At 48.5% G+C, this 24175-nt stretch overlaps 1 pseudogene; it reads right to left on the bottom strand.

Moving 5' to 3' along the window:
• Positions 1 to 1519: 1519 nt before the first annotated feature.
• LOC115406128 (GREB1-like protein) lies at positions 1520 to 22447 on the bottom strand (annotated as a pseudogene).
• Positions 22448 to 24175: the final 1728 nt, after the last annotated feature.

Genomic DNA, 24175 nt, shown 5'->3' with positions numbered 1-24175 from the left:
CGATCAGCTGCTGTTGACTCTTTTCTTTCAGATTGCTGCTCGTCTTCAAACACTTGGGAATCGTCACTTTCCGATCGGCATGCATGCGGCGCTAAGCCGCCATCAGCAGCAGGAACACTGGCAGTGAAGCGGCTGGGTGATTACGCTCACTTTGATTATAACGCTATGTGTTCAAAAGGACAGTAAAGTTTGCGAATGCCACGTTTGTACACTGGGTAGCAGTGGTGAGACGCCGAGTTATACCGCTCAGATCTGGAGCTTGGTTCATTTGGTTTTCATGTACTCGCCTACTTCGTGCCACAAGGTGGTGTCATGAGTCAAGACGGAAACTGGAATTTATTTTAACTGTGATGGATAAAGTGTAAATCTGCCTTAATTTCATCAAATATCTGAAAAATTTATTCAATCACCCGTCTCAGATCTAAGAAAAATATCATGAAACGCAAAAAAAAAGCAGATTAGTATTACATTGAAAGATGTTTTTTCATTTCAAAATAATTGAATGACCCATTTTTTTGTAATTACGGATGTTGTTTTCCAGTATATAATCTGCTGATGCGTCAGTAATGCAATACGATCAACTGGTAGCATAGAGTATGGCAATGGTAGAGTACTGTTAAATGTGATCCCAATTCACTTTTTTCCCAGTTGTGAACCCTTATTTGTAGTCGTTTCAATGGCCAAAACTCAGATTTGAAGCCACTATACTAACAGTCACTCACCAACACCATCCAGTGTACAACAAATCTGAAAAACTGGTACTTTAAACTGAAAATTTTAATCAGCAAATGCCATAAATTAGAAAAGCTTTGACTCTGATTGGCATTTTGAAGATATGCGAGCTCTACGATTAAAACCCTGTGAAAAGTCACTAAAGTCTTAAAAAGTCTCAGTCAGCATTATAATAAAGTCTGACACTCTTAAAAAAGAATGCTTTGGGCTAAAATCTTTGGATTACTTAACTACAATCACTGAACCAGAAGCGCACGCCGACAACGCCCTGTCCAAAAGATTATCGATTGCTGCATTCAGATTTCAGAGGCACGGGAGAAGAGCAGTCCCATTTGGAGTTGAAATGTGCGGAATCAAAGGGCCTCCTGCAGATCGCGCCACTAAAATACAAGCAGACCTTCTGGGTTTGTGTCCGTTTCAGAGACATTTCTAGAGCTTCGTGGAGTTGAGAGGCAGAAGAGGTGGAGGAAAGCCAAGGGAAAGGCCAAGCGTTGGCCCAGGACATTCTTTGGTGCCACAAAAGTCACTGCCAAGGTACACTGTGAACAGGGTGAAGGAGTCGACCCCTTTTAAGCCAGCTCACCTGGACCTCCCTTTGAAAACCCTGAGATAAAAACCAATACATCTGGGGTTCGGACACACTGGATTCAAAACATACAATCGTCACGAACTCACAATATCTGTCAGTGAGCGTCTATTTTTTTGCCAACAGCAACAAATAAAAGTTCAGTGTGCTTTCTACCAACTAAGCATTGTCTGTATTTGGTAACTCTAGCTCAGCGAGAGTTCAGAATGTGCCGGGGCCCAGAGCGGAGCCGGGTGTAGTGCACTGAGGGGGCCTGCGGTCAGGAGAGGCGCCGATCCTCCTCGGGGCTCCAGAATCGGCCGCAGGAACTGCAGAATCTGTTGTTTGGAGTAAAGAGAAATCTACCCGGATCCTCCGAACTCGGGGCCGACCCGGTTCAGGACGTGGAGGTCCCGTCAGAAAGTAGAGGGCCGGTCCTCGCTGCAGTTGGGCCGTCTGGAACTCGTCGCGCAGGCGGAACTGCCACTCGTCCTCCAGCATCCAGCCGGACGATGGTCTTGACGCAGGGAGCCGGTCCTGGCAGATCACGCACAGGGTGGCACCTGAGGACACAATCAATTCAGCCTACACCCTCTTCCAAGTCCTTTATGGTACTGCGGCATCAGAAGCCTTGACCACTACTATGGACTGGTCACCTTTGAGGAAGCAGAATTTCTTGAGGAGTCCGGAGACGACGAAGGAGTCGCAGAGGTACAAGCAGCAGACCGCTGAAGACCAGCCCCTCGTGGTTCAGGTTGGTGGAGTTGGACGAGAGTTTGATGTAACACAAAGAAATCTGCCGCAGAGGAACAACGGGGAGCGACTGAGAACACCTTTCAGGCTGGGAACCAGCTGAGGAAGGCATGCTCAGTTAAACAACCACTGCAGTGTTTGGCATTAACAGTTTGCACGTGTGCGTATATGCGGTCAGAATGTCCTCCTCTGCCCAAACGATGGTAGAACTCATGCAACATGCTGAACTGCGAGAAGTCTGCAAGAGTCCCCTGGAACAGTCTGACAGTCTGAAGTGCTGCTGCCCGAAGACAACTCTGACAGACTCGTTTGTTAGAGTCGTCTCTACAGCGTTTCCCCTGCCGCGGCATGCTGGGAGCTCTCACCTCCGGGCTGAGGTTGAGGTAGCTGTCGATGGACGGACGGGGTTGCTTCTGTTCTGAACGCCTTGGGAAACAGTCGGTGGCTGCAACTCTGCAGGAATCTCTCCAGCAGGAACTGGGCCGGAGCGTCAGGAGGGTCTGCTTGCTGTACGGAGCGCAGACGTACTGCGACGGGCTGATTGACGCTGAGGTTTCGATTCCTGCAGAGAACAGCTCGAGCAGCGGTCATGTCAGGATGGAAGACGATGGAATGAAAGGACAAGGTTTGCCGTGATCCAACACACTCACCACCAGTTTGGGCTTCACCAGGAAGTCTTTGTTTCCTCCAACTGGAATATGTTTCTTCATCAGGTAGAAGTTGTTGAAGCGACACAGAAGCAGCCCGCTGCTGTTCACCTCAGGTTAAAATCCACCTCGTCGCAGTCGTACCTGTACGGGAAAAGCGTCACACAAGGACCCAAACCCTACTCGTCTCCTCGACCGTCAAACTCCACCAAACTCACGGTTCAGGTCGTACTGGACGTTCTGCGTCAGGTCCACGTTGAGCATGACGAAGTCGTGGAGGTGGCACCGGCTGAAGGGGCTGCTGGTGAGAGCGGCGGGCCAGACCGCTGCTCCACTTGCGCGTGCCGCACATGGCGTACAGCGAGATCTTGGGCGTGTTCTCCAAGTGCTGCAGCACGGTCTTCAGAGACACGTCGGTCAGAGTCAAGCTGCCATCCGATGGGTCACTGCGGAATAGTCCCAGATCACAGAACTGAACCAGGTTGCTTGTGAGACGCTGTCCATTGTTACAATGTTTAGCTTCACCCTGACACTTAAATGAACCTGGTGTTTAATCAGATAAATACTTCACACATCTCCGCTACCTTCCATCAGTCGACTGTTGGGCGTTCCACAGCACGCAGGAGTCGTCCATCATGACGATGAAAGGCAATACGTCTTGTCTCTTGATGCCTTGCTCCTCCAGCCGTTCCTCTCCAGCTCCAGGTGTGGTACGACAGCTCTTTGATCATGAAGCGGGCCGCGCCTTAAACGGACGGGAGGGGATTTGTCAGTTTTTTCATTTAGGCTGATAAAGCTGCTAAAGCCGCCATGCCCCGTGACCAAAACACTCTCAGAGGAGGTAATCGCCACTGCCAATCACGTACCAGGCCCAAAACGACACTGCGGAGGTGACAAGTGAACCGCCGCATCTCAGAAAAGGTTGAAAGTCGCACTGTGTGTGCATAAGTATGTCCAATGGTGTGGGCCGTCACATTCATCAAAGGGGTCATGGTGAGACCACGGCGATCTGTCAGGCAGCGATTGGGTCTAGTGACGCCCATGAGACGTTCCATGCCCCCTGATCGGTTGTTCTACAAGTCGGACTGTAGGACTGAAGCTGCTTCCTGACATGATGGCTCCCTCTAATATCGGCTCACACAAGATTGAACCTTTCACCCGCAGTAAACAGGACTAGGGTGTGAGTGGAGTAAACATATAAGCGGGACGACCCCCCACTGCTGTAAATCACAGTGACAAACTGTCAGGTGGTGCATCGCTTTAACAACAAGCGGTGAAGAAGAGCAGAGAGATATAAGATAAGAGCCCACCACAATATTTTGATTATTTCAGTACTTATATGGCTCAATTTAAAAAAAAAAAAAAAAAATTTATTTATTTATTGTTTGGTTAAGAAATTTAGGAATAAAATTTAAAGCAATCCATTAACTCCTCATTACCTCTGACTTCGATGCTACAGTCTCATTTCTGTTAGATGACTCTACATAATAATGTGTTATTTTCACATTACGCAGGTGTACGGTGTCCTTTATGTGGCACTAGGCAGCAATATAATGCAAGTTATAATGCCGTGTTCGTAGGATGTTGAGGAAAACTGTTGTGCACGGTGGAGCGATGACAAACACATGATTGTTCCCATAGAGCAGTGTCCTCTATCACACTGTGCCACAGTGAGTTATCTACGCCACGACCCTGCAACGGCACAAAGCAGTCCAATGTGTCCTGCTAAATTGTGACGTGGAACAACACTAGCAGATGAAAACCCAGACGAGCCGCTCACCCACTCCGCTGTTGTTGAACATGGCCGGCAGGACCAGCAGGATGTGGTTGGGCCAGTACTTCCTGTAGAGCGGCATCTCGAACTGCTTGACCACCAGGACGTGCAGGTGGCTGGCGCCCTCCATGGCGTGGTGGAGGTTGAGCAGGCCGTGCTCCTGGCGCCCCGTGGTCGGGGTGAAGATGGGACTCTTGAGGAGATCGGGGGTCCTGCGGACAGGTTCCGCACAGAAACCGTGACTGATCCGGAGCGCCGATTATCTGGATGAATGCGTCTGTCGCTAGGCGAACCTAAACGCTCGAGGCGAGGAAACTGACCTTGGCGGAGACCAGAGGCAGGCGCATGCTCTCCAGGTGGCTGCCCTGCTGACTGAAGACGAAGTGCTGCTCCTTGGCTTTGGGGATGACGAACTGGAGCTGGACCTCCTCGCCCAGCATGGACGAGCAGAAGGTGAAGGCGTGGAAGGTGCACTCCGAGAGCTGCGGCGCACACGGCCAGCACGGTCATTCGCTATTCACCGAGAGGCGGCGGAGACGATGGAGACGGCTTTCGGGCCGCTGGGATTCTCACCTGTGTGGCGGGACCGGCTTCGCAGTAGTGGTGACACTGCTCGCAGTGATGAAATGCATTGTGGGAGGCAAACCTGCTCAGCCGTATCGACTTGGTCACTCGTTTGGTTCGAGGCTGGCGAGCGTCATCGTGCTTAAAATCTGCAGGGACAAGAAGGGGCGTGTGTTTGGAGCAAATAAAAAACATCAAATGTACTAAATATTTTAATTTCGATTGATATATGCTGTGTAAACAATTTAATTTAATGTAAACCCTCAATACACAACCAAGGTTTCCTTTAAGTGCAAAGAACTGAAAATGTCCATTCCTCCTGCAAAACACAGCTGACTTCCCCGCGGGTTTGAGCTGACCTCTGAAGCTCATGTTGTCGCAGTAAACCGGGCTGGCCTCCTTGAACTTGGGATCTCGGGGGTTGGAGTCAAAGGTCAGCTTTCGAAACTCCTCCACGTCGGGCCACTGCGTCCTCACCGGCGCCGTCACCTCCGAGTTCTCTGCTGCCCAACAGGAGGAAGTGAACGACGATCCTCGGAGGAATAAAACAGAAAGCAGGAGTTTGTTCTGAGCCCCACCTTCCTCCTCCCGCTCCTCTTCCTCCTCGTCCTCGTCGTACACGTCCACCTCCAGCAGCCTGATGAGCATCCGGAAGAGGATCCGCAGGAACTGCAGGTAGGCGCCGGTCTTCCCCACCTGCGGGGGTCCGCTGAGCAGCAGGCGCCGCGGGTGTGGCGCCGGGGGGGCTTCGTAGTCGGCGTGGTGCTGCCGGGCGGTGGTCCACTGGCGGTAGTAGGCGCTCTGCTCCGCCCCCTGCAGGCTGGGGGCCACCAGAGGCCTCAGCGGGCTGCTCCACACCACGTCGGCGTGCGGCAGCAGCGAGGACGAGCTCAGCTGGCCGCACCAACTCCCCCGCCAGCAGGTTGTACGCCGCCCGCGAGAGGATGACGGTGCGCGGGGACACGCGGGGCGCGCCGCTGCTCCCGGCTGCACTGCGTGGACTGGCTGGGCCTCTGGGTGGAGGAGGAGGAGGACGACGACGGGGACGACAGGGAGGAGGACCGAGTACAGGGACGGGGGCGCGTTGGGGCTTTGGAGGCGTTGGAGGGGAGCTGGCTCTCCGCCGAGTCGCACTCCTGCTTGAACCCCTGCGTCACCGTGCCGACGTCCGACGTTGGTGGCGGCTTCGGGCTGAGCGGTGGATGGTGGAGGCGGAGGCGGAGGTGGACGCTTCTGGAAGGAGTCAGTGACGTCCGACGAGCTGACGCCGTTCTCCACCAGAGAGCCCTGAGTCACAGAACAGAGCAAGCACGATGTAAGAGTCAACAAACCGCTCTTCATTGAATGGAATGCAGATGAGGGATGTCAGGGGCTCACCGGAGGTCCGTGTCGCCACGCTGCCGTTGCTCTGAGGCCTTTCTATCTCGTCGGCGTCGTGCAGGCTGGTGGCGGCCTTCTCGGCGTCCGACTCCCGGAGCGCCTCGGCCTTCCTGGGCTCCTGGATGAGGCTGCGGGACACGTAGGTGCAGGCCAGCCCCACCTCCTGCTCCAGGGCGGTGCGGGTCAGGTAGCTGGAGTCGATCAGCCGCAGGTCGCTGTACTTTAGAGACCTGAAGGGAGGCACACGGGAAATTCCCTTTATATTGACAGCAGAGTACAACCTCCTGGATGGACATGAACACCACCACAGTTTTTCATGGAAGAATGTGGAGAATTTCATTAAAGTTGTGAGATTACCGGGGGAAAGTCTCTCCGAGGGGGTCTTTCCCCGTGAGGATGACGATGCAGGAGAGCCCCTCCAGGTCCTCGTATGTGTGGGGAACCCAGTCCTCATTCTCACAGCCCCTCCAGGTCTGCAGCACAGGCATCACATCAAACTCATGAAGACAAAACTAAAGAAAAGTGTTTTCAACGACTACTGGTGAAGTTTGAGCTATTTTTTTTCACTGAGGTCGGTGTTATTTTTGCTTTTGGTCAGGAAGATGTGGATTGGTCTGCGCAATTAAAAAATGGAAGGAACGACTACGATAAGTGGTTGTCAACGGCTGATTACAATTATATAATTCCAGTTTTCACCACTAGATGGTGTTGAGGGTCTTCATTGTTGTTGTCGCTTCCCAGTACAGCATGGTGCAGCATGGCGAAGTGCAGGGTCGCGTGGTGTGGTGCGGCATGGTGCAGCATAATGCAGTGCAGCATAGCGTGGTGAAGCATGGTGCATTGTGGCACAGTATGGTGCAGTGTGGTGCAGTGCGGTGCAGTGTGGTACAGAGTGGTGCAGAGTGGTGCAGTGCAGTGAGGAGCAGTATATTATGGAGCAGAGTGTTGTCATACACTACAATATGGTTTAGTACGGCGTGGCATGGTGAAGTGTGGTGTATTACAGTACAGGATGGTGTACTGTGGAGCAGCAGGACAGTATTATACGGTGTGGTGAATTGTTGCACAGTGTATTCTAGTAAGGTGCCGCATGGTGTCGTCGGTTTGCTTTAAAGTTAATACTTTGTATTAATTCTTGTGTTCACTTTTCCTTCTGATCAAGCTGATTTCAAAAAGTAAAAAAGTAAAATCAGCATCAAGCAGACACTGATACCAAGCATGACTTGTCGCTTCTGAGCTAAACTGAGTGAATAAAAATAGGAATATGTTGAAAATGTATAAAGAGCTTCAATTTCAGCATGAAAGTTAGACATTTGAAACTGAATGTATTTAACCTGCACAACAGTTTGACCCTAAACTGTCAGAGTGGGCTGACTGTTGGACAGTAGCACAGTCAAACACACCTGATCCTGTCCTCTAATATGTCTCTACTGTAGTCTGAAGGTAAAGAAACGGCACTGTCTGACTCAGGGAACCACAATACACCCCACTCGACCTGCTGTGACTTCTTGTTTGACCAGAGTGGGTCACTAGCATCCAGTCTGTCTTCACATTAAATCACTCAATGTGTGCAGCATGTCTTTATATTTGGACTAAAGACACACCGGGTGGCTGGTTGGATTTCTACAAGTGTTTGAAACACAGGTGTGATTGTTGTTTCTACACAGCACGTCTGTGTAGAATCCACAAGAACTCAGGAGGATCGAGTTTCTTCGCATGAATATTTCACTCCCTGACGAGGCAAGGCGTCTCCCGTGTCTGCGGTCTCCCGTGTCGCTCACCCTGAGGAGGCTGGTGAAGTTCTTGGGCAGGCTGAGCTCGGAGGCGGGGCTTCCCAGCAGCACGGCGAAACACAGCTGGAGGCCCAGCTTGTCCCGCACGTCCTCCAGCCGCTCGCGGGCCAGCATGGCCAGCTGCAGCGAGGGGACGCGCACCAGCAGCATGTGTCCGCGGCCCCGCGAGCCCTCCCGGCCCGGCGCGCTGATCAGGTCCTCCACCATGGCCAGGGTCTCCGGGGTGATGTGGTCCCTCAGGGACGGGGACGAGGTCAGGGCCATCATGGCCTCGGTGTACTGCTGGATCAGCAGGTAGCTGCGGATCACCATGCTGTGCAGGTGGGGGTGTCTGGGTGGGGGGAGGAGGCGGAGGGTGGGAGAGTTCAAACCCCTGGAGGACTCTGTCCGGTGCAGTGGCGGGAAAGCGGACCCTCACCTCTCCAGCAGAGTGTGCACCATCTTCTCGAAGGCGTCGTCACAGCGCAGGATGGGGCTGGCCACGCCCCACTGCAGGGAGCTGCTGTAGTCCCTCAGGCCGAAGTACACCAGCTCCTGAGGAGACTGCTCCCCCTGCTGGACACCACGCACACACACAGACACACATTCAGGTGGAAAACTGGAACTAGGCCACTTGCAGCTGCATTACTGCACTCTGCACGGAGTGGAGCAGGCAGCAACTAGAAACACAACTCTTTGCTCCATTTTAAATGTATTAAATTCAAAAACCCGCTAACAATATAGTAGCAACAATGCATATTACTTGTCCTCAATTTGACCCCTATGCCATCTACTTTACAGATTTTGGATAATTTAACTGCACAAAAACTGCAATAAAATATGTTATTTTGACACGATACTCAATCTACACTTATTATTACATTTCTGGCTGCAGTTACTACCCTTCAAAAGGATTTCTAATACTGCTTAATAGGAATTACCAGCAAACAGTGTCATAACTTATAAAAACTATTTTCAAAATGTGACTACACCTAAGGGAAGTCATCTCATTGGCTTTATTATCTCTAAAACTGCTAAAGAAAAATGCTGTTTACAGGCATTATTTGCTGTAGTGATTAAATTTTCATATGATTTCTACTGCTACTCTAATTACAAAAATACACAGCAAGTTGGTATAATAATTAAGTTGACAAAAATCTCTATTTTCAATTCTCCAATGGGCATTTTATATGTTATTACATAATTGGCTTTGTTACATCTAAAATGGGAAAAAAAAGGGTTAAAAGCAGATATTACATTATTGGCTGTGATTATTACTCTTCCAACAGATTTGCAATGCTACCTTAATAAAGGAATAACCAGAAAATAATACATTCACTCATGAAATTGGCTGTATTGTTATTTAAGGTGTAATGTCAGCAAGTGCCCAGCAGGTGGAGTAGCACCACCACACACTGTGTGCTGCCAGTCATTCTGAACCCAAACATAAGAATAAGAAAAAATAAAAACCCCAGCCTCCCAGCAAAGCTTTTCTGCCGTTTTAACTCTTCTTGTTTAGACCTTGAAGGTGATGTTTGGTTTGACAGGAACGATATTTTAGGATCTTTAGGCCTCAAAACATGTTGAACTGAAAACTAACAGCACAGCTTAGAGAGCTGGATATAATCTTTTGTTGCATTTGCAGCTTAAGTCGAATTTAAGAACTTTAATTACAAATTGCTGACATTTTATTGTCCATTATAAGTCATTTTAATAGTTTTAAGCACTCTCAGATATTTAGAAATTGAAGCGACGTTAGCCATTATGCTAAATGTGGGCCTTTGTTCACCTCATTTGAGGATTTTAGCAATGTTGTTTTAGCAATTTCAGGAATTTTCTTGTTCTTAGCTGCTTAGACCAATTTTATTTAAGTTGAGGAGCAGCCCGACTTCATTTTGAGTGGATTGGACCGGTGAAATAACGCCATAATAATATTCAAATTGTAAAAGTTTTCTATGTTGTGGGAAAGAGTAGACATGAAGAAAATGTCTCACTACACTAATACCATCAAAAATGACTACAATTTCAACATGAAGCCAATTTAAATGCAACCTTCTAGTGGAAAATACAGTGAAATGTTTTAGAAACATCTCCTACAGCTGTTGCATTTTGGGTGTTTTTCCAAACTCACCCTGACAGCATGGCTTTGAGGCTAATGCTAGTTTGCTAGCTTTCATGGCAGCATCAGCAACATAACAGCTATCGAGCAAACCAGTTCACTGTTGAAAGAAAACCTCGTCTTTTCCTCTAAGATGTTTCTCTTTTCATTTATTTTGATTCATTCGAGCTGCGAGGCAGCAGTGAAGGAAAACATTCTGAAAAGGTTTATTTCCACCTGGGTTTGTTCAGGATGCCGCACTCACCAGACTGTCGGCGGGGCGGCCAGTGCACCTCGTTGTGCGCGCTGATGCGCGGACTGGCGGCTCTGCAGCGTGTACGGGAAGCAGCTGACCTGCAGCACCAGCAGGTTCATGGCCTCCAGGACCTCCTGGCAGTTGACCACGCGGTCGGCCAGACCCTGCAGCTCGCCGTGGCACACGGAGCCCGACAGAGCGCTGAGCACAAGCGGGACAGAGTGTTTAAAGATGTTTACAGAAATTACAAGGTTGGAGGAGACTGCCTTGACTGCCCAGTGGGCCGCGGGTCAACCTCAAGATAAAGTGGAAAACAGGAAGGCTTCTCAGTCATGTAAAGCAAAGCAAACAGCAGTTTCTGCTTTATTTAAATGTAGAATCTCCTCCAGGATCGCTGCGACCCGAGAGTGGAGAAAAATAAAAAACAACCTTGTGCCGTCTGGTCTAAATTCAGCCGTTATTTCAGTCAAGGTTCCAGATTGTGGTTTTTTTTTTATCTGGCAGCTGTCGCGCTGCGTCCGCACGGAGGACACGGAGACGTCCGCAGTCTAAACAACAACACCTCGCGGAGGTTGCCGGCTCGATTCCCCCCTCCGATTCCCCCCCTCTCACCTGGTCAGGTCGACGTGCGAGTTGTCGTGGATGAGGACGAACAGCGTGTAGGGGTTCTGCTTGACCTTCTTCATGAAGGCCTCCATCCTGGCGTGGACGTCGGCGTCCAGACGCACCACGTACTTGTCCGACTTCTGCTGGGCCGCCGCCGCGTCTTCGTTCCCCAGGTCCACGAGGACTCCTGAAGCGAGAGCACGGCGGGTGAGCGGAGGTGGACGGGCGGGGGGGTCACTTCACGCCGCGGTCCTCTACCTGACTGCCGGATGCGCTGTGCCGTCTGGTGCACTAGGACGGTGGGAGGGCGGGACCAGAACCAGGAAGTCCACCTTGCAGAAGCGCCCCAGGTCCAGGTTCTGGGTCCCCGAGTCGGCGATGGAGCACACCTGAGAGAGGAGGCTGCGAGCCACATTGAGCTGGGCCGGGTAGATCTGGAAGACCTTACTGAAAACCTCTGCAGCGGGAAAAACGGAAAGACCGAACGGAATCTCTCAACGTACAGCAGAAGATCTGATAATGACTCCAGCATATGGTCTGTCCCTAATCCAACTAGCTCCAATCACTGTTTGAGATTTTTACTATAGATTTTTACAAACTTGAATAGACTTAATTCACCACCTGGTGGTAAACAGTGGTATTACATGATAATTACATTTTAGCTGCAAATTTCAACATATATCAAACTCTTCTCTTCCCACATATAATTTTAGTTTGTAGCTAATTCAATGAGATTCTCCATAATCAACTATTTCTGATTGATTTCTGAAAGATCCACGTGAGTCTGTTTGAGCAGCCTTTCACCTGAAATTGAAAAGTCTGTTCTGGGAGCAAACAGAGGAGTCGGCCGGTTCGGGGGCGATCTAACCTGCGTCCGAGGGTTGTGACATGCTGGCGGCCTCCTGCGAGTGGATGTGGTCAGTGACATCGACCTGAAAGGGCTGGATGACCTGTCCTTTCCGTCTGCGCTGGTACCGCGTCAGCTGCTTGTCCAGATTGTCCCCTGGAAACCACCAGTCACCGTCGTTACACACACGCACACGCACGCGCACGCGCGCGCGCACACACACACACACACACACACACACACACACACACTGATGCAAGCAGAGGCAGCTGGGCGCGGATCGGATCTCAACATACTTCATTTTAAAGACCAGATCGGGTTATTACGGTCCAATTCGTGTGCTTTCAGCAGAACGCACCGCAAAATATGTCGGGACAGTTTAGATGCTGCTGAGATACAACCGGACATTCGTCAACAGAATTATAATGAATTTGATGCTTGTGTCAAAAAAGATGGGACAGCAGACGCTCACTCGGTAGGAACTGATTTTTGTGAAAATATCGACTTCGTCATCAGGCATACCCTCCTCCACAGCAAACAAAAAACCTTCACTCTGAAGGGTATTAGACAATATTTTACCAGACAGTAACAATGCTGGCAGTTTCGCACCCAGACTCTTCCACTATGAAGCCTTTCTGGTAAATACTTGCAGAATTAGTTCCTAAAATAAACACAAGTTTGTCTGAAACCTGGATTCCAGCATCTTTTCCTCGAAAACCTGTAAATGACTCATGGAGATGTTCCAGTTGTGACAGTAAAACCTGTGTTGTGTTTTATGTAGTACTTTTGCATGCATATGTAAATATTTAACTGTTTTCTAAATGTCCTTTTGTGACTAAAATAAGCAACTTTAAATGGTTCATCCAGTTTTAACTGACTTCCACTCACTGTATTTTCCAATCATCGCACCATTCAGATCCCCTCTGAAGCACCATCTGTCTTTGACGCCAGATTGGATGAGCTCCGATTCCCCCCAGAAGAGGAGATAACGCCGTGGACCTACCCAGAGACGTGGTTTTGAAGTGAGACGCCAACACACTGACTTTCCCGGTGATCAGCTCGTAGCTGATCTCCTTCAGGAACTCGTTGGTGGTCAGCATGCCTTCGGCTAGAGCCCGGGCCTGGTATTTCCCTGCATCGGACGGGGAGGTTCGGACCGTTACTCTCAGTGTGACGCATATTTGGCAGACTTGGATCAGAGCGCCGAACCCACCCAGAACCAGAACGCAGAACTCGTTGCCGTTCATCTTGGAGGCACATATGATGACCACGTAGGTGGGCAGGCACTGCTGGTGCTGGGGCCCCTCGCTGAGGGAGCGCAGCGAGTCGAAGATGCCCTCGCCCAGCGTGTTGTGGGTGACCACCACCTGCACGCTGCCGCCGGAGACGCTGGCCTCCAGGCGGGCCAGCCAGGGCAGCTGGGCGGGGGTGATGGCGGGGCCGCCGGGGCAGCACAGCATGGCCTTCAGGGCGATCTGCTCCAGCTCCTCCCTCAAGGGTATCTGCTCCGAGCCTGCGGGGAGACACCGGAAACCTCAAACGCTCTGCCAAACAAACGGCAGATAAGCCCGGGCCCTGTTTTTTCCAGGAGAGGATTCAGTGTTTGGACAAGTCAGCGCCGCCTCACGGTCATCCACCCCGCCCCGCTACGATAACGGCACGCGACAGCGCGCACGGCGGCTCACCCAGACGCGCCAGATACTGCAGCGTGAGCAGGATCATGGTCTCCACGCTCAGCAGCTGGCTGCTGCTCAGGCCCAGACTCTCCAGGGTCTTGTCGGTCAGCTGGCTGCTCTTATAGCAGCTGACCAGCAGGGGGCTCACCACGATGTCGCCCACGTTCCCGTAGAAGTACGGTAAAGTGCCGTGCCCTAAAAAAACCAGAGGAGAGGGTAGTGTTACTTTGTAAACTGAAATTTAAAAAAATGTATCCAAACAGAAGGTCCAAAAAGAGAAAGAACACTGTTATTTGGCAGCGCTAATCCAGAAACATTCACAACAACAGGAAGTTTGAGAAGGTCGTACCGATGAGGATGACGGGCGGACGCCAGCCGAGGCCAGCAGGTTGTCGGGGACGATGACCGTCTCCCCGGGGACGATGGGCTGAGGCTGGATGACGCCCCCTGCTGGCGGCTGAGGGGAGGACACCAACACGGAGCCTGCACACATCACAGTCAGGAAATTAAGAAAATAAATAAAGAAAGAAAGAAAAACCCACCGGAGTGGCGTTTGAAGCTCCTGCAGCGCTCTCATGTAAACCAACAGTTATTTGTAACGTAGGAAAAACTGCAGCTGCATGACGCGGCAGGAATTTTCTGTCATCATCCGATTTAGAAAGAAAAAAAAAAATCATTTCTTCGCTGCTGTGTCCGTCTACGTCTCCATGGAGACGGCGAGTGAATCATCCCTGACAACCGTCAGGGACGGAGGTAAACAATGTGTGGTGATGAAGGAAACACAGACACACACACACACACACACTAACCTGGAGAGCAGACGATGGGACGGATGGCGGGCACGGGGACGGCGGTGGGAGGGACGGGTACCAGGGCGCTGGGGTGCCAGCTCCGGTGACGCTTCTTCGGAGGCCCCGAGTTCATCGCAGAGGCCACTGAGGACCACACACACACACACACACACACACACACACACACACACACACACACACTGTTACGGTGGGGAGGAGAGGGAAGCGCCAGTTGCTCGAGGAGGGCGGCTCTCACCCGGACTGTCTCCCAGCTCCGCAGAGCGAAACGCCGCCGCCTGGGCGGCCAGCGACATGTGGGACGGACTCAGCAGCGGAGGACAGCCGTCCGCGGCCAGACCGTTGGCCGGCCCGTTCACCCTGAGAGCCGTGGGCACTGAGACACACACAGAGGTTACAAACGCTACACTGAAAGATTGTAGATATTATAACACGAAACATGTGATATCCCATCATCACTAACATACCTCAATACTGTCTAATCTAAGCTTTTCCAGCATCATGTTGTCCTGCAGCATTAATTTCACACATAAGACACATCTTGAAATGCACATTTCATTCAATTTGCATTCAAATTTTCTCAGTTATATAGAACCGTATGCCACCGCTGCTGTGATCCAGCCGGGTGTGTAAACCCTCACTGAGTAATCTGATTAGTGAGGAATAAAAACATTTCCTGCAACGATAAATTACGACGCGTCGGTACGGCGGCCGATCGATCCCCCTCCTGCGTGTGAGCGGATATTTTCCTAAGACGGCGCGACTGCAATACACTAAAATATCGAGCGTCATGCGTAGCCTCTGCCTGTCAATATCACAACCTTGTAAAGAGGCTAATGGATGGCGAGGCCTTAAAAAGTCATTACAGCCATTCTTCTTTGGGTATTGATCGCTCTGTGTGTGTGTGTGTGAATGTGTGTGTGTGTGTGTGTGTGTGTGTGTGTGTGTGTGTGTGTGTGTGTGTGTGTGAACAGTGGAAGCAGAGGTTAATCTCAGCTGCCTTATTCTGAATCATGCGCGCACACACACACTCACAAAACTGTAGCTAGGCAACCTCCTTCCTGATGGGGTCAAGGCTGTTTTAAGAGTCACTTGGAAAGTGTGGCAGCCTGGGTGTGTGCAGGCGGCTCCTCCCTCCTCACCTATCGGCAGAGTCTTGCTCCCCGGCGTGGAGGCCAGAGGTTTGAGGAAGCTGATGTCTCGGCCGAGGTCCTGACCGCCGAAGAAGACGCCGGGCGCCTGCGTCGACCTGGTGGGCGGAGAGTCTGGAAGTGGAAACGAAGCGGCCGACGTCAGGCAAACGCACCGTCACCTCTCTGCTGCCGTTTTCTTTGACGTTTTCACCGTTCTGTTGGTGGTTTGGTGGTTCTCAGTTCATCGCGACTTTAATTAACCAGATGTTTTTTACTCACTGGGGAGTTAAAATGACAGCAGGAGCTTGGACATCGCCGTCTCTTCTCATCTCGATCGCAGATCCAGCTCAGAGAGCTGCACGGCTGTGGTTCAAGTACCGGTCCATACTCGGAAAATTACCCATACAGACAACCCGTCGCTATGGCAACAGCATAAGACATGAGCCCAGGCCGCTGCGGTGGGATAAATGAAGTGTTTTCCTCTAACTGGACGTACCGCGGCCATGCGATCCATCTGACAGTCAGAATATTGAGTTTTGGAACAAACGTCTTTCCTCTGAGGGAGAGACGGTCTGGGCCGGACTAAAGACAGCTTTATGAGTTAGAAATAACTCCACATTTACTGTTTTTTGTCTGAATACAAAGGGATTTGAGTACATTCAGAAATTCTACATGGAATTTCACATTTTTCCACCTTTATTTTGCTTTATTGTGCTTGATATTTTCTATATTTTTGCTCTCAGACTGTTTTTTCTGTATAATCAACACATTTTTTTTTTTTACCAGTAAAAGTGTTTTAACTGTTGAAATATGAGCTGATCTGACTCGACTTTAGACGCCGGGAAAAGGTCGTGATGGGGAGTGTGATGGGAGTCACCTGACAGTGAGAAGGGGGAGGAGCTGTGCGCGCCGGCGCCGGTGCCGCCGTTCTCTTTGCTGCTCAGGGAGGAGAAGGGGCTGGGCTTGGAGGTGGAGGTGGACGCGCCGCCGGGGAACGGCCGGGTTTTACCGTCTGGCGGCGCCGGGAGGGGGAGAGAGAGCACAGTGAGAGGAGGTGATGGCGGCAGAGCAGGATGAGGAGGAGGAGGAGGAGGAGGAGCTTCCGGTCTCACCTTTCCAGCAGATGAGCGGCCCTTTGCACAGAGCACCCTGAGCGTTCTTCACCAGGTAGTACTTTAAGTGCTTCTGCTTCTTGGGCTGGGTGGATAACTTCAGGTTGATGTGGTTGGAAAACTCGGTGAAGTATCTGAAGCCCTTCTCGCCACAGCCCACGCAGTTTCCTGAAAAACCTGTCGAGATGGAAGCAGGCGATGTTTTCATTTTGTGTTCGTTTCATTTTGTGTGGATCGTTGCCGCCGCGGCGAAATCGCTCTGACCTAAAAGTGCATTCTTCCCGTTCTCGTCAGGCAAAAAGCGGCGGTCCACGGCGCACACCAGGATGTGCTCGGGGACGCTCGGGGACTTGGCGCCCACCAGCTCGAAGCCCGCGGGGACTTCGATGCTCTCTGTTGCTATGGAGACCAGACGCAGGTCCTTTCCGGCCTGGCAGAACCCTGAGAGGAAAAAAAACATCATCATCATCTTCTGATCCGATCAGACGGCCTGAATCCAGAAAGACGAGCGGACGGGTCCGGTTACCGTCCAGCGTGCAGCAGCCGTCCGGGGCGGGCGCCTGCAGGTACGGCAGCGGCGGGCTGCTGCTGTCCAGCTCGTCGTCGTCCTCCAGCTCCTCCGGGTCGTTGGAGGAGTGGCCGTTGGTCAGCTCGGTTCCCGGGGGGTCGGCGCCGTGCGGCGCCGCCTCGGCCTTCGGCTTCACGTCTGCCGGACACCAACACAAGCGTCTCAACGACCCTCAATGTGATCACGGGTTATTTGTCCGAATTGTTCTTTTTTTCTTTTTTAACTTGACCACTTTAATCTCAACGCGTTCCGGTAAAAACCAGGCGGGCTGCAGTTCCCCCACCTTCCATGCCGGCGGGGTAGGAGTCGGGCTCCAGGTAGAGCTGGGTGAAGATGGGCTGAGGGTCTCCGCTGCTGGAGCGCAGCGACGCCTCAATGGAGTTATGGAGAGCCTCTTCGAATCGAGCAGACTTCAGCTGGCCGGCGTACGAATTCCCCATTTTCTGCTGGACAGAAGAAAAACCACACTGTTATGATTTATCATCATCTTTAATCATCTCCTTAAATATAAAAGTTGACAGGCCTTCAAGATTTATTTGCATGTAATAACTTCTCTGAAATCATGTTATTCTGCTACTGTTGGCTGGATGCGGCTGGTTTAGTCTTGGACCCCGGTTTGATTCCTGATCGCAGCAGAAAGTTGCTTTCTGACACTGCAGTGAGCGATATGAGCTACTGGACTGGATGATGGTTTATCACCATGTTCTGAGTCACACCGTGTTACCGGCAACACACAGTCCTCGTAGTGACACGGGTGTGTTTTATTGGAGTATAAACACACGGTGAAGTGGTTTATTTATGCAGCAGGAAGGATCCAGGCCCATTCACGCCACGGAAATCACGCAGAAATCCTAAGCAGTTCCAGAAAGTTGTGTTTCAACTCGTTTACACGCAGCATTTTTGGAAAAGTTCCACCTTGGAGCCGCTTTCAACAGACACAGAAACGGAGTCGTACTCTGATCTGCAGCTTTTCCAAAGGAAACTTCGTTAAGACATAATTTCCTGTAACGGTTTGATAAATGAAAGCTCTGCAGGACTTCAAACTCTCCAGTCATCAACACCAATAAGGAGGCAATCTCTAGTTCTAGGATACATTCAAAAAATAAAGATAAAAAATGGAGAGGGAACCTCAGGATAAAGCATAAAGAGGGGACAACATGCAGATTAAAAACAAATCAGGAAGTGACATAATAAAAGAATGAAAATACAAATAGCTGTGCTAAAATATTACAACTGGAGAGTTAGAATAAAAGTTCACACAAAAAAAGGCAATAATATCTATGCGAGTTACATCAATACGCAAAACTATATGTCACATATCAATGTTCATACAAAAAAGCCTAATTCAAACGAAACGTTTCACTCTGTCCTCAGAGCATCAGGTTCAGAGGTGATTTAAGGACGCCTCAGACTCACAGATTAATGACCGCTGATAAAAGAAAGTCAGTAGGACCACTGAGACATTTATAAGCTCATAAAATAAATGCTACAGGTGATATGGATATACAGCCACACCAGTCGTGTGAGGGGAAGTCTGGTGGCTGTAAACACTGATAAATACTGACTTAGTGACTTAGTCCACATCATTATTCCCCACATTTTAACAGAGGAACACCTCACTGCACCTTGATGTGTGCTTACAGGTCAAATTATTAAACATATTTGAAAAAAAAAACCTTCTTTTCCTTATAATATGAGCTTTGAATGAAAACATTTATCCAGGTGAAGTGAATCAAAACTCTGTAACTGAAAATATAATAACCAACAATGTTCTTGTAATGAACAGTGCTCTTTGTCTTGCCCCTAATTCAGACCTGCTTTGTTCTTTTTTTCTTGATTTTCGTTCTTTTGCTGAACAGCTGCGTGCATGAAAACTAAATCTATCATAGTTCAGTCAGTGGCTAATGATACCAAAATAATTAAGCCGCAATGTTTGGTTTCAAAAAACTTTTGACCATAAAAAAGCTGGAATATGTTTTTACAATGCAATAAGTGTATATAAACACAATTTGTAAATGTTGGAACTACACTGACATTGTAATAATCTTTGGCAACTACCACTAAATCCAGCTCTCAAAATGCACATTACAATAAAACGTACAGTTATCGTCATTCATTTTAATGTATTTTCTTTATCAATTTTGCCCGATTATCAAAAGCTGCTCAACATTTTTTTAATAACTATTGTTTCTCGAAGAGAAAACTTGAAAAGTAAAATCACTGAGGAATGAAAAAAGACCTCCGTCCTAAAGACCCCCAGGTTTAGTTATTCCTTTCCTCCTGCAGCTCTGCAGTGGCGCCCAGAGGAGGAAAACCCTCACATTTGTGCGAGCGAGAGCCACAAACTCACATGTGGACTTTGGCAGAGTCTGTTGCTTTAATACAATCAAGCAGATGTTTGGTTTACACACACACACACACACACACACACACACACACGTACACACACACTTTGTCTATGTCAGTCACAACATGGGGGCCAAGGTCAGTCACTCTTTAACTGCTCATCTTTGTTTCTTTCTATCTGTAATGTAGAGGGACTCTGCCTGCTTTTTGCCCCCTCCTCTCTCTCTCCTGCCCCCTCAGAGACATCTGCTGAGGTCGGCCCGGACCCCGGTGGCAGGTGGCAGCTGGATCGGGGGGGGGGGGGGGGGGGCTTCAGGCATGTGGCCTGAATGAAGAGTTAAAAAAGAAGCAGCAGCAGCAGCAGCCGTGTGCGATGGCCGACGTCTGCATTCAGTCCTCAGAACAGACGCACACTTCCACTCCCTTCCTATCAGCCCCGCAACACATCTGTGTTCAAAGCCCAGGCGGCGCTGGGGAAAACAAAGCAGCGGCGGCGGCAGCGGGCCGCTCTACCGCTTCACCATTTGTCCTTGGACGACTCGCTGCCGGGTGTTGTGGTCAACGCCACTGCAGCCGGGTTAAAGGCCTCAGCTGTGCAGGAACCGCGACGGCTCGCAGCTGCCGCCCGACGCCCGGATCCGCCGCCACCGCAAGCTTCAATGTAATAATTCAGCTCATCGCAAACTTTCCTAATCTTTGTCCAACTCCACACGACAGCACCGAAATGAATTTATCAATAATTCATTCAGAGAAAGATGATAAAAGGTAAATATAATTTTGTTACAGACAAAATAAGCCTCATTTTCAGCTCCAACTTTAACTATTTTAGAAAATAAACTTAAGCAACAGTGAGCGGACAGTGCTGCAGGTATATCCTAGAAGTTACCCGGCCAGCTCGCTGCAAGGATCTGGAAATTTTGGAGCAAATGAGGCACTGTGATGATTTTCCATCAAATAAAAATTGGCTTTAATTATCTGAAAAGAAGAAAAAACAGAGAAAAAAAGTTCTCATATAAAACCGAGGTTGGATTCATGTATTCTTATTGCTACTATTTAGAAATACTCAAAAGATTTCAGAGATTTTGAAATAATTTTATGCATCATGGCTTTTTTAGCCTTGTTAGCAGTTCAGCTGTTTATTGCATTTCCTCATATTTAGGAGCAGTTTAAGCAATACAAGCAAATGTTTCTTTTTCTTGAATTTGTATTAATCGTTTTAGTTTGAACCTTTTTTCCTGTTTAAGTTTTCTTTATTTGGTAGTTTCAGCTGTTTTATCTATTTTCAGAAATTCTACCCTGGCTGGAGAGTCAATGTGGCTCCAGACCCCTGAACGAGGTCCAAGCCTACGATCTAGTACCACTATCTACCACTAGGTGGTATATTGAGTCGGAAGAGCATAGGATACTACACTTAAATTATTCAATATAACTAATCAGATTAAGTAAATATTTACCTTTCATTGTGTCCTGTGCAGCGTCATTACCACTTTGAGAACACATCATACCTTTTAAAGATCAAACGGTGCTCTTTATGTATCGACTCTGGAGATGTTCAGCATGGTACTTTAGCTAGCTTTGTCATTTTGGATTCAGTAAGTCAGCTCCGTGTATGATTACTGAGTTTTTAACACTCTTTGTATATCTCCGTCTCTGTTATGTCTGCGAAGCTAGCTAGCATTCTGAATGAAACTAAGAAAAAGGCATTGGCTACTTGTGCTAAATTTAAAGAAAACTGCATAAAACACCTGAGTAGACAACAGTAGTATTGTAGTAGTATTTGATTCTTCTGAGATCAAAAACTAAAAACTTTTAGGATTCAAAACACTGACTATACAGTTGTAGCATGTTTTCTGTGCTCTTATTCCAGTTTTCTCTCAAGGTTCTGCTATGCTTGCGAGCTAAATACCATTTTAAATGAAACCAGAAACCCGACAGAAGGTTAAACTGCAACTGCAAGCAACATTGAACAACTATGCAATAATGACTCGTCACCCAACGTTCAGATGTGACACAGCTTACATCTAACTACTGTATATTTAAAGGTGTACATTGGTTAATAACAGAAATTAATAGCACATCCACTAATGGCACTTGGTTTGAATCATGGATTCTCCACACACAAACCCTCGATCTAACTTTTTTAACTCGTCAGACTGAATCTGGAGCTGCGTTTTGCCTCGCAGGGCTCCGCTGGCCCGAGCCTGAACAGGTTCCAGCCCCTGTGTTTACTTAACAACCTTCCTGGGTGAAGAATCTAACCAACTCAGACAAAAGACAAGATTAACAGCGCCTGACTTTGCTGTCGCAGAGATAAGCAGCTTAGGAGAACCGGGCTTCAGTGTTTCTCGGTTAACTAATGGAGGAAAGGTGGCTGCAGGGGCGACCGGAGGGCGCCCCGGGGCATCTGTACGGCGCTGCCGCCTGCTCCTCCGGGAAGTGGAAAGGAGGCTCCGGAGGCCTCCGTCAGGGCGCAGCACATCCGTCATCGAACTGACACCCACCTTTTACCACCTGCGCTACTGAAAACAAAGTGCGGCGGAGGCGGAGGTCGGCTAACGGATGTTTCTCAGGTGAGGCTCAGGTGGGGTGTTTGGGGTCAGTCTGACGGACGACCAAACGTAACGAAACGACACCGCTGGGAAGAAACAGTTTAACCTAAAGACCCGTCAGCTCCTGGGTGGCACCAACAGAGGGTCTCAATCAGCCAGTGGCTGGAGAACATGAGAAGACCGACCGAGGCCGGATCTCAGCCCTTCATGAAGACACGTCACTTTACAGTTGGGCCACTTACATTGTTGAAGTGTTCCCAGGCGTGAAGGGCTTGTTGGCCACTGCTACATGCTGGGTTGCTACCACACAGCGGAAACTCTGAGCCAAGGCATGTCACTGTGTGGCTTCAACACCTGGGAAGACGGGGACAGAAAGACCTCTCATTAGCTCAGCACGTCTCAGGCTTTGAATTTATCACCACTGTCCTAGTTTTTTTGTCCTAGATTAATCACGAAAATCGACTTTCCAGAACCAAATCGATGATACCTGCTTGGATTTTGGTTCCATAGCTACTTGGCTTGGCTCAGGCACCAACTGACAACATACTTGGAGCTACTCAAATTTTGTCATAATATCAATTTAAACAATATAAACGTCACAATGAAAGATGACAAAGCCTTGACAAATTACTACTATTCCATCCACTGTGGATTCACTCTACATATTCAAAGCAATGACTTTAAATATGAAACAAAGTGCAATTATTTGCGAAAGATTCCAAATAATTGTGAATTTAAAAATGTTATCGTTTGGTTCCAGTCCTTAATGAAGGGTCAAGTGAAAGAGCACTGTTACTTAGAAGGACGCACCCCAGAGACAAGATATTCACACGTTCTATGGAAGAGTTTTTTTTGCAAATGACGTTGCAATACTCGACATTATCAGTTTTTCCTGATATCTTGCAGCAAGGAAAACCAAACCTGTTAAAATTAAGCTTTACACACATAACAGCTTTTAGGAAAACCAGTGTTTGTGATTAGAAGAAAGTCAGAAAAATTTGCCTACAAGAACTTCCATAGATTCATTTTTGTGACAGTGCTGTTGCTCATACAGCTCAGGTTTATCGCCGATGACTGCGGAAAAACTACCAATTAGAGAAAAGTTAGAACGAAAAAAATAAATGCCATAAATACCATAAACATGGGAAACTAATACACTTTGTACCAAAAGCCTAGAAACTGTAGCTGTAGTTGTAATAATTTTGACTTTTGCTGTTTCTCATAGCAGTGAAACGCTGCAGCATTTAGACATTTAGAAAAACTCAACGGCCGGATTTGATGGTTAACTTACTTTACTACCAATAACATAAGTCACTATCGATTACCGATTGCATCTGCCGTTCAGTTTAAAGTCTGAGTGAGGTGTTGTGTAATCTACTCCCAATGAAACACTGCGACCCCTAATGGACAAATCAGGAACTACTTTCATTTAAAAAAAAAAAATCGATTTTTTTTAAAGACTTTTATACTTTGAAAAGTCAAATCAGAATAAAGAAATAAAAGCAACAAAGGCTTAAAAAACTAAATTGCTAAAACCACTAACAAATGAAACTAAAAATAAAAAACCCCCCAAGCTTATAAAATGGTCATGAGAACTGTTGGTGAAAGAAGCATAGCACCTCAAAAATCACTAAAATAACTAAAATGTAACTTCAAAAATCTACGAGAAATGGCAAAAAAACAAAAGAAGAAAATGTCTTCAAGTCTAAATCATAGTAACGCATAAATACTCCAGAAGATGCAGTCTTTGTATCAATACACACAACTTTACCGGCTGCTATCTTGATTTTAAATGTTATTTTGTGGCTCAAGACTAATTTTATGGGTTTGAATTTTCAAAAACAGCTCTTGTGAGCATGTGGGTTACAAACTCTCACAATAACGTCCACATTAGACGACATATCAGAGGGAACGGTAATTCACTGTTACCGTCTCTTCCATCCAGACATCACACTGAAACGTCACCATGTGACTCGCTGTGATATAAC

The sequence above is a fragment of the Salarias fasciatus genome, chromosome 18 (assembly GCF_902148845.1).
Source record: "Salarias fasciatus chromosome 18, fSalaFa1.1, whole genome shotgun sequence".
NCBI classification, from domain to species: domain Eukaryota; kingdom Metazoa; phylum Chordata; class Actinopteri; order Blenniiformes; family Blenniidae; genus Salarias; species Salarias fasciatus.
Note: the sequence above shows the minus strand (reverse complement) of the source record. Positions and strands in the feature narration are given on the sequence as shown.